Below are 11,246 nucleotides of genomic sequence, written 5' to 3' on the forward strand. Positions count from 1 at the left end.
GAGCACAACAGAGACTCCACTTGCTGAGAGTGCTCAGGAGGCACAACACCAGGAGGGAGCTGCTGGTGGCCTTCTAGCGGGCGACTATTGAGAGTCTACTGACATATTGCATGTCAGTGCGGTACGCCAGCTGCTCTGCTGCAATAAAGAAAACGCTCCAAAGAGTGGTAAAAACAGCAGAGAGAATCACCGGCTGCCCACTGCCCTCTATGGAGGATATTGCCACCTCACGCCACCTCAGCAGAGCCACTAACATCATTAAAGACTCCACACACCACCTGTTTGAACTGTTGCCCTCTGGCAGGTCAGCCAAAACACGCACCTCCAGACTAAGAGACAGTTTCTTCCCCAAAGCAATCTGCACACTCAATATGAAAAGCTACTGAGTATTACTCATGCTGCACTCTTCCATGCTACCACCTAGCTCACATCTTACCTTACTATCACCATTGCTTATTGATATATTCCAATATTGATTATTTATTTATCTTAAGCCCTAGTTAAATAACATTGTTTTTAAAATTGTGTCCTGTGCTTTTATGTTGGTATATTATGCACCAATAGAGTGGCAATAATAATTTTGTTGTATGCAGTGCTTTCAACGACAAATAAAGGCATTCATTCATTCATTCATGTTTTGCAACATACGAGGAACTTAATTTGCCATAGTCATAACAATAAAAAACAACAGGACACACAAAAAACATTTTAACATGAACATCCACCACAGTGACTTCTCCACATTCCTCACTGTGATGGAAGGCGAAAAAAAAGTTCAATCTCTCCCTTCTTTGTCCTCCAGCGGTCGGGGGCCTCTAACCTTCCGTTGACGGGACGATCTCGACTCCTAATTGATCCAGACCACTAATTGATCCTCACAGAAACTAAGATGTGGTCACAATCTTCTAAGCAACCTCACTGCCCACTTTTGAACCTTTATTTTCAACTGCACTTTCTCTGTAACTGCAACACTATAATGTTGTAGTTCAGTTTAGTTTAGCTTGTTATCATGTGTACCGAGGTACAGGTGACAATAAACTAAACTGAAGCGTTATAGTGTTGTGGTTACAGAGAAAGTGCAGTTCATAGACCGGACGTGGCTGTGCCTTATGGCTGCGGCTCACCTGCAGTCTGTCTGTCTTTTTATCTTTCTTTGTCCATTGTTAGCGTTTAGATGTATGTAATGTAATGACCTATATTTAGCTGTGTATATGTGGGGGTTGGTGGGGGGGTTGGGGAAACCTTTTAAAAAATCTCTTCCTCAACGGAGATGCGACCTTTTTCCGTGTCGTATCTCCGTTCGCGCTACGGCCTAACACCATGGAGTTGGCGGCCTCCAGCTGGGATTGACCTTGAAGGCTCCGGTTGCAGGGCCTGGAGCCTTCCACCTTCGGAGGCTTCAGCCGCGGGCTCTGTGGACCATAACATCGGGAGCTCGCAGGTCCCTGGCCGGCGACCGGCTTTCGGGAGCACCAGCCGTAGCAGCTTCGACCGCCCCGAATCGTAAGGCTCGATCGACCCGTTCGCAGGACCTTCATCGCCCTGCGTGGCTCGGCCGCGGCAACTTCCATCGCCCGGTGGGGGCTCAGGACCTTCATCGGCCTGCTCGGCTCAGCCCTGGGACCTTCCATCGCCCGGTGGGGGCTCAGGACCTTCATCGGCCTGCTCGGCTCGGCCTGGGACCTTCCATCGCCCGGTGGGGGCTCAGGACCTTCATCGGCCTGCTCGGCTCGGCCTGGGACCTTCCATCGCCCGGTGGGGGCTCAGGACCTTCATCGGCCTGCTCGGCTCGGCCTGGGACCTTCCATCGCCCGGTGGGGGGCTCAGGACCTTCATCGGCCTGCTCGGCTCGGCCTGGGGCCTTCCATCGCCCGGTGGGGGCTCAGGACCTTCATCGGCCTGCTCGGCTCGGCCTGGGGCCTTCCATCGCCCGGTGGGGGCTTCGGGAGTCGGGAGCCTCGATCGCCTCGAGGCAGCAGTTTGACTGCCTGACCACGGGAGAAGAACAGAGGAGGAGATAAGACTTTTCTTTGCCTTCCATCAGTGAGGGTGTGCCTGGAGGAATCACTGTGATGGTTGTCTGTGTTAAACCTATGTAATTGTGTGTCTTGTGCTCTTTATTGTTTATGACTGCATGGTAACGACAATTTCATTCAAATCTATTTTTGAATGACAATAAAAGCAATTTGATTTGAATTTGATTTGATAAAAAGGGTGCAAAGTCAGCAGTGAGATTGTTTGAAAATTGTGACTACATCTTAGTTACTCTATATTCTGCACTCTGGTATTTCTCTCTTTGCACTCCTTGTCGTGCTTGTGTGTGGCTTGATTGTACTCGTGTACGGCATGATTTGACTGGATAGCCCGCAAATAATCTTTTTACGTATCTTTCTACACATGACAATAATAAACTGATACCATTGATATGATATCTTAATGCAGGCAAATGGGATGAGTGTAGATGGGCAAAATGGTCGACGTGGAAATGGTGGGATGAAGGGCATGTTTCTATTCCGTATGACAGCATAAATTCCAATCCCACGAAACAATAGCCCACACTACAGAAGCAGATACATTACAACTTTTAAAATATATTAGGCCGTGGACCCGTTGCACCCAAACCTCTCCTGCATTAGTGCAGCACCCTCTCCTTCCCCCCTCCCCCTCCCCTCTCCGCCCTCCCCTCCCCCTCCCCCACCCTCCCTCCTCCTCTCCCTACCCCATCCCTACCCCACCCTCCCCTTCCTCTCCCCCCCACTCCACCCCCCTCAACCCGCCTTATCCTACCCCCCCTCCCCCCATCCCTCCCTCCCTAGGAGATAGATTTAAACTTTTAAATGTGAATAACTTTTAAAATATAATTTCAACGAAACTTCTTCCATTGGCACCAAAGGGATGACGGTGAGTAAGGTGGGCCTAACATTGTCGCGCTATCGTGTATCGTTTTGGCTGTAGTTCAGGAACAAACAAACAAACAAACGAGAGTTTTAGTATATAGATTTCAAAAGATAGATATGGATAGGAAGGGTTTCAAGCAGCGTTTCCCAACCGGGGCTCCCCGGGACGCTAGGGTTCCGCGAGAGAAACAGTGATAAACAGGCTAATCATATGTAAATGCATTTTTGAGTTATTTTTGTGTTGAATTTCATATCGTGATTTTATTATACACGTATGGCATATTCTTGGAAAATTCTTGGGTATTATAACAAAGTCTTCAACCTGTTATATCATTTAGATTTTTAGATTTAGAGATACAGCGCAGAAACAGGCCCTTCGGCCCACCGGATCCCCGCCGCCCAGCGATCCCCGCACACTAACACAATCCTACACCCACTAGGGACAATTTTTTTTTACATTTGTCCAGCCAATTAACCTACATACCTGTACGTCTTTGGAGTGTGGGAGGAAACCGAAGATCTCGGAGAAAACCCACGCAGGTCACGGGGAGAACGTACAAACTCCGTACAGACGGCGCCCGTAGTCAGGATCCAACCCGAGTCTCCGGCGCTGCATTCGCTGTAAGGCAGCAACTCTACCGCTGCGCCAAAGTGTAATAATCATAGGGAATATGAAAGAGATTAATAAAGATATATAATAATTTTTATGCAGGGGTTCCCTGAGACATGAAAATTATTTCAAGAGTTCCACAATGGTAAAAAGATTGAGAAACACTGGTTTAGAAGGATAAGGGCAAATGGGACTAGCCCAGAATGGCAACTTGGTCGGCATGGACAGGTTGAGCAAAGGGTGTGCTTCAATGCTGCACAACTCGATGACTCCTCCAACATTTGGACCCAACAACGTTATTGACCTTACTCCCAACATCTTCGACCAACTCGCACCCAGCATCAAAAGCCTTGTGTGGGAGGAGAGTTCCAGACACTGTCCACACAATAAACTCTGTTCAAACTATCAGACACGAGTTTACAAACAATTTTTCATCAATTGCAGCCTCTGAAAAAAAAAAAATAATCAGCAAACAAGTGACTGGAATTACGACAAGAATGTCTTTCTTTTAATGAAATAAAAGATTTAGAAGAAACATCGCACACTGCATTCTTCTTGGGCTAACCCCAGACTGGACAGGAACAGCCACAACGCTGTGATGGTCATAAGGTCTAGGAGCAGAATTAGGCCATTCGACCCATCAAGTCTACTCCGTCATTCAATCATGGCTGATTTATCTCTCCCTCTCAACCCCATTCTCCTGCCTTCTCCCCATGACCCCTGACACGTGTACTAATCAAAAATCTGTCAATCTCCACCTTAAAAAAATATCCATTGATGGCCTCCACAGCTGTCTTTGGCAGCCAATTCCACAGACTCGTCACCGAAAACAAAATAAATTCCTCCTCATCTCCTTTCTAAAGGTACATCCTTTTATTCTAAGGCTATGACCTCTGGCCCCAGACTCTCCCACTAGTGGAAACATCCTCTCCGAATCCACTCTATCCAGGCCTTTCACTATTCGGTAAGTTTCAATGAGGTCCCCCCCCCCCACCTCATCCTTCTAAACTCCAGCAAGCACAGGCCCAGAGATGTCAAACGCTTATCATAATCCACCAGCTAAACCACCAGTTAAAACATACCCATCTGCATCTGGTGTAGGTGTGACCCCAGTCGCAAACCGTGAAGCCAACTCAATGTCCTCTCTGTGCGCGAGTCTCCATCAGGGTAAGCCACCTGCAGCCACTCAGAACAGGTGCCGCACAAGGGGAATATTCTCGGTTTCTCTGAAAGAGATGAATTCTCAATAAAAGAGATGAATTGAAATTGGTATTGATTTATTATTCTCACGTGTACCGAGAGACGGTGAAAAGAACAGATGCTCTCTGACTTACGATGCTGCGACTTACGATATTTCGACTTTACAACGGTGCAAACGCCGGGCAACGGCAGCGGCCCGCAGCTCGTTTCCCGCCACGTGATCAGGTGTATTAAATGCATTTTAACTTACGAAGTTTTCGGTTTACGATGGGTTTATCGGAACGTAACACCATTGTAAATTGAGGAGCACCTGTATTTCAGATGTTCCTCGGCTTACGATACTTCGACTTTGCAATGGTGCAAACGGCAGCGACCGTAGCGAGCCGCAGCTCGCTTCCGGCCACGTGATCAGGTGCATTAAATGCATTTCGACTTACGATATTTTCAGTTTCCGATAGGTTTTTCGGAACGTAACCCCATCATAAGTTGAGGAGCACCTGTATTGTTTGCATGCTATCCTGTCACATGATACTATACATGAGTACAATCAAGCCTTACACAAGTACAACAGATAATGCAATGAGAACAATGTCAGAGTGCAGAATATAGTGTTACACCATGATAGCATTAGTTACAGAGAAAAAGCGCAAAAAACGTCCACAATCAGGTAGGTTGGAAGATCGGGACGACACCATAATTTATGGCAGGACCGTTCAGTCTGACAACAGCGGGGAATAAACTGTTCCTAAATCTGGTGGTAGGTGCTTTCAAGCTTTGTATCTTCTGACCAATGGAAGTGTGGAGAAGAGGGAATGACCGGGGTGTGAGTGGTCCTTGATGATGTTCGCTGCTTTCCCGAGATCATTTGAAGTGTAGAGGGCGTCGTTGATGGGGAGTCTGTGATAGACAAGGCTACATCCACAACTCTCTGCAATTTCTTGCACTCTTGGGTGGAGCTGTTCTCAGTTTGGGAGCTGTGATGCACCCAAATAGGATGCTTTTTACTGAAATGAGTACTATTGAGGTTTATCAGAATGTTGCCTGGAATTAACTATAGGAGGGATTGGACAAACTAGGATTGTTTTCTCTGGAGCATCAGGGGTTGAGGGGAGATCTAATAGAAGACGTATAAAATTATGAAAAGACTGGACAATCTAGATGCAGGAAACATGTTCCCAATGTTGGGGGAGTCCAGAACCAGGGGCCACAATCTAAGAATAAAGAGGAGGCCATTTAAAACTAAGGTGAGAAAACCCAGAGAGATGTGAATTTGTGGAATATCATATCATATCATATATATACAGCCGGAAACAGGCCTTTTCGGCCCACCAAGTCCGTGCCGCCCAGCGATCCCCGCACATTAACACTATCCTACACCCACCAGGGACAATTTTTACATTTACCCAGCCAATTAACCTACATACCTGTACGTCTTTGGAGTGTGGGAGGAAACCGAAGTTCTCGGAGAAAACCCACGCAGGTCACGGGGAGAACGTACAAACTCCTTACAGTGCAGCACCCGTAGTCAGGATCGAACCTGAGTCTCCTGGCGCTGCATTCGCTGTAAAGCAGCAACTCTACCGCTGCGCTACCGTGTACAGAAGGCAGTAGAGGCCAATTCACTGAGTGAATTTAAGGAAGAGTTAGATAAAGCTCTTGGGACTAGCAGAATCAAGGGATATGGGGAGAAGGCAGGAACAGGTTACTGTGGATGATCAGCCATGACTATAATGAATGGTGGTGCTGGTTCGAAGGGCCTAAAGGCCTCCTCCTGCACCTATTTTCTATGTTTCTAAGTACATAATGTTCCATATACCCACCACTCCCTGTGTGAAAAGGTTGCCCCTTAGGTTTATTTTCCCCTCACCTTAAATCTCTGCCCACTAGTTCTTAGTTCCCCGACCCATGGAAAAATATATTGTGCATTTATCCTATCTTTTCCCATGATTTTATACACCTCTGTAAGATCACCCCTCAGCCTCCTGCGCACCAGGGAATGAAGCCCTATCCTGCGCAACCTCTCCCTCGAGTCTCCCTCCTCCCCTCTCCCATCAGGCAAGACGTACAGAAGTGTGAAAACATATACCTCCAGATTCAGGGACACTGTTTTCCTAGCTGTTCTCAAGCAACTGAGTGAGGGGGGGGGGGGGTAGAGGGAGTGAGGGGGGGGGGGGGGGTAGAGGGAGTGAGGGGGGGGGGGGGAAAGAGGGAGTGAGGGGGGGGAGGGAAGGGGCGGAGAGAGTGAGAGTGAGAGGGAATGAGGGGGAGAGGGAGTGAGGGGGAGGGAGTGAGGGGGAGAGAATGAGGGGGAGAGGAATTGAGGGGGAGAGGGAGTGAGGGGGAGAAAGTGAGGGGGAGAGGGGAGAGGGGGAGAGAGTGAGGGGGAGAGAATGAGGGGGAGAGGAATTGAGGGGGAGAGGGAGTGAGGGGGAGAGAGTGAGGGGGAGAGAGTGAGGGGGAGGGAGTGGGGGGAGAGGGAGTGAGGGGGGAGAGGGAGTGAGTGAGGGGGAGAGGGAGTGAGTGAGGGGGAGAGGGAGTGAGGGGGAGGGAGTGGGGGAGAGTGAGGGGATAGGGAGATGGAGTGGGGGGGGAGAGAGAGAGGGTGCGATCAGGACTCTAGGGCCGCTCCCCTTCCCTTCCCTTCCCTTCCCTCCCCTCGCTCCCCTGCCCGGTTGGTCGGAGGGGGGCGGGTGCATTTACCTGGCCCGACGCTCCCACCAACATGGCGCCGGCTGGGCCGGCCGGGCGGGCGGGCGGCGACGCCGCTCCGTGGGCGCGGGACCGCCGCCGCGCATGCCGGGAGTTGTAGTCCCACTCGCCTGCGCCTGCGCAGACAATCCCAACGGCTCAACAGCAAATGTGGTCAAGAGTGTTTTATCGTTATATATATATATAAGAAAATAACTGCAGATGCTGGTACAAATCGAAGGTATTTATTCACAAAATGCTGGAGTAACTCAGCAGGTCAGGCAGCATCTCGGGAGAGTTGGAATGGGTGACGTTTCGGGTCGAGACCCTTCTTCAGACTGATGTCTGGGGTATATATATGACTGGGGTATATATATATATATATAAATACTCCAGATAGAACAACAAAATTCTTACTTCAACACCCCTACAGGTCCGTCAGCATCAAGGAGATCCTACCGTCTGAACAGTTCTCGAGGGTCTCCTCAACTTGGTCAACAGATCTCCTCAACTTGGTCAAAAAGGCCCACTTCAAAATTTAATCAACTTGGTCAAAACAAAAGGGCCCACTTCAAAATTTAATCAACTTGGTCAAAACAAAAAGGCCCACTTCAAAATTTAATCAACGGTCAAAAAGGCCCACTTCAAAACTTAATCAACTTGGTCAAAACAAAAAGGCCCACTTCAAAATTTAATCAACGGTCAAAAAGGCCCACTTCAAAATTTAATCAACTTGGTCAAAACAAAAGGGCCCACTTCAAAATTTAATCAACGGTCAAAAAGGCCCACTTCAAAATTTAATCAACTTGGTCAAAACAAAAAGGCCCACTTCAAAATTTAATCAACTTGGTCAAAAAGGCCCACTTCAAAATTTAATCAACGGTCAAAAAGGCCCACTTCAAAACTTAATCAACTTGGTCAAAACAAAAAGGCCCACTTCAAAATTTAATCAACTTGGTCAAAAAGGCCCACTTCAAAATTTAATCAACTTGGTCAAAAAAGCCCACTTCAAAATTTAATCACTACTCTACTCATTACGACCTGCGCGAGATAACCACTTATGAGGAGATGTTTGCGCAGTAATCAACCGGAACCAGAAATTCTACAGCGTTGGTTCCAACACGAAACGATGGATTTCCAGTTGTCTGACAACACGTCTTCAGCGTTGTGTGTGTGAATGGAAAAAGCTCTGCTTGGCGTCCAGTGTTAAGTGGTACACCTCAGGGCACAGTACTGGGCCCTCATCTGTTTTTGCTTTACATTAATGACATCCATGAAAAAGTCACAAGCACGACCAGACTATTTGCTGATGATTGTTTGCTGTACCATCCAAGTAAGTCAGCTGATGATAAAGATGCTCTTCAAAAAGATCTCAATACTATGGTTGAGTGGTCACAACAATGGGGGATGCAGTTCAATCCTTCCAAATGTGAAACCATGCGTGTCACCAGGAGGAGGAAACCAGGCGAAACATCATATAATATCCTTGGAGAATCCAAACAGACCAAGTATCTTGGCATCAAATTACAGAACGATCTACGTTGGAATGGTCAGACTCATCATGCAACGGTGAAAGCAACAGGTGTCCTAAATTTTCTGAGACGCAACTTTTCTCATTGTTCAACTTCTATCAAGGAGAAGTTATACTTCGCCCTTGTTAGACCACATTTGGACTACGCAGTTGCAGCGTGGGACCCATACACAAATAGAAACATTTCTTCCATCGAACGTGTCCAAAGACAGGCAGCTCGTTTTGTTACAAATACCAATGAGAGAGAAGCGAGTGTTACCGAACTTCTACATTCATTGGGGTGGAACACTCTCCAAGACAGACGTAAAGCCCACCGTTTGACCTGTTTTTACAATATGTTAAATGGTCAGCTCGACATAGATTACACAATCTACACCAAACCCAACCCTATCAGGAGCAGACGAGGGCATTCGATTCAATTTGAGATACCAGCTATCAAGACAAATGTGTATAGCAATTCATTCTTCCCTCGCACAATTAAAGCATGGAACAGTCTTCACCCTACTATAGTTACTCAACCAGACGCAACTACATTTAAGGCAGCTCTTCTTCTCCAAGAAGCCCTTCTTGCTTAAGTCCATACTCCGCCACCTCCAGTTTAAATTCCATTTGGAATATTTTGGAGCGAATGGCCTCCTCCTGCACCTATTGTCTATTGGCTATTGTCTGAGTTACTCCAGCATTTTGTGTCTATCTTAGATCTCCTTTAAAGCTCCCCCGTCTCACAAATTGATGCTCTCTAGTTTTAGACACCTTAGCTATTGAACGTCTTTATGCTTGGTCATTATTTTATACACCTCTATCATGTACCCTTTCAGCTTCTTGAGAAAAGGAATCATGCCTATCCCGATAACACAAACCCTCCAATCCAGGTAATGCCCTCTGGTGTAGAAACAAGGAACAGCAGTTGATGGTTTACACAAAAGGACACAAAGAACTAGTAACTCAGCGGATCAGGCAGCATCTCTGGAGAACATGGAGAGATGACGGTTTGCGTTGGGACCCTTGTTTCGTGTCTGAGGAAGGATCCCGACCCAAACCATTAACTATCCATGTTCTCCAGAGACCGTTGCCTGACCCGCTACGTTGCCTGATCCTTGTGCCTTTTCTCTGCACCCTCTCAAGCTTAATCACGCCCTGTAGTACGGCGACCAAAACTGCACGCTGTACTCTAAGTGCAGCGTCACGGTGGCGCAGCGGCAGAGCTGCTGCCTTACAGCGCCAGAGACCCCGGTTCGATCCTGCCTACGGGGGCTGTCTGTACAGAGTTTGTACGTTCTCCCCGTGACCACATGGGTCACAATCTCGTTGTACCCCTGTACAATGACAATAAAGATATATTGTATTGTTTTCCTCGGGTGCTCCGGTTACCTCCCACACTCCAAAGAGGTACAGGTTTTGTAGGTTAATTGGCTTCAGTAAAAATTGTAAATTGTCCCTAGTGTGTGTGTGTAGGAAAGTGTAAGTGTGAGGGGAAGGCTGGTCGGTGGGGACTCGGTGGGCCAAAGGGCCTGTTTCCGCACCATATCTCTAAAGTCCAAAGAGCAGCCTGACCAATGCCTCATACAGCAGGGTCATGGCATCCCAACCCTTGTCCGGTGGAGGCAAGCGTGCCAGATCTCTCCATCAGCACCTGGCCTCCTTGTATTTCACGCACCAGGCTGCGACCGCTGGCATTTCTCCACGAACGGATCAGCTTAATCCAAAAGAAAAAGGATCTCCAAAAGCTTGAGGCAAGTGTAAACGTCTGCTGTGTGAGTCAGAATGAGGCAGCAGTTTGCTCAACCTCTTCACCCGAGATGCTCACAATCCACGCATTATGCAGGGAAATAATACCAGTCGTTCTGGAGAGAGAGAGAGAGACGGAGAGAGGGGCTGGTGACAGGGGGGGATAATCCTCAGCAAAATGCTCCCACAGCTGCCAAGAACAATATCGGGAACCCATCGCTGCCCCTCACAGGAGCTTCAACCAACCGTGGCTTTTAATCAAAAAACGATGGGTGCTGGAAATCAGAAGTAAAAACAGATACAGGACGGCACGGTGGCGCAGTGGTAGAGCTGTTGCCTTACAGCGCCAGAATCCCCCTCCCCCCCCCCCCCCCCCCCAATATTTTGGGTCGGGACCCCTCTTCAGCCAGAGGAAGTAATTGAGGCAAACACAATAACACAAATTTCGAGGATATTTGTGCAGGTCCATGGATAGGAAAGGTTTAGAAGGATGTGGGCCAAATGCAGGCAAACGGGGCTAGCTTGGATGGGGCACCTTGGTCGGCATGAACGAGATGGGCTGAAGGGCCTGTGTCTATGACTCTAAATGGGA

The sequence above is a fragment of the Rhinoraja longicauda genome, chromosome 2, assembly GCF_053455715.1.
Source record: "Rhinoraja longicauda isolate Sanriku21f chromosome 2, sRhiLon1.1, whole genome shotgun sequence".
NCBI classification, from domain to species: Eukaryota; Metazoa; Chordata; class Chondrichthyes; order Rajiformes; family Arhynchobatidae; genus Rhinoraja; species Rhinoraja longicauda.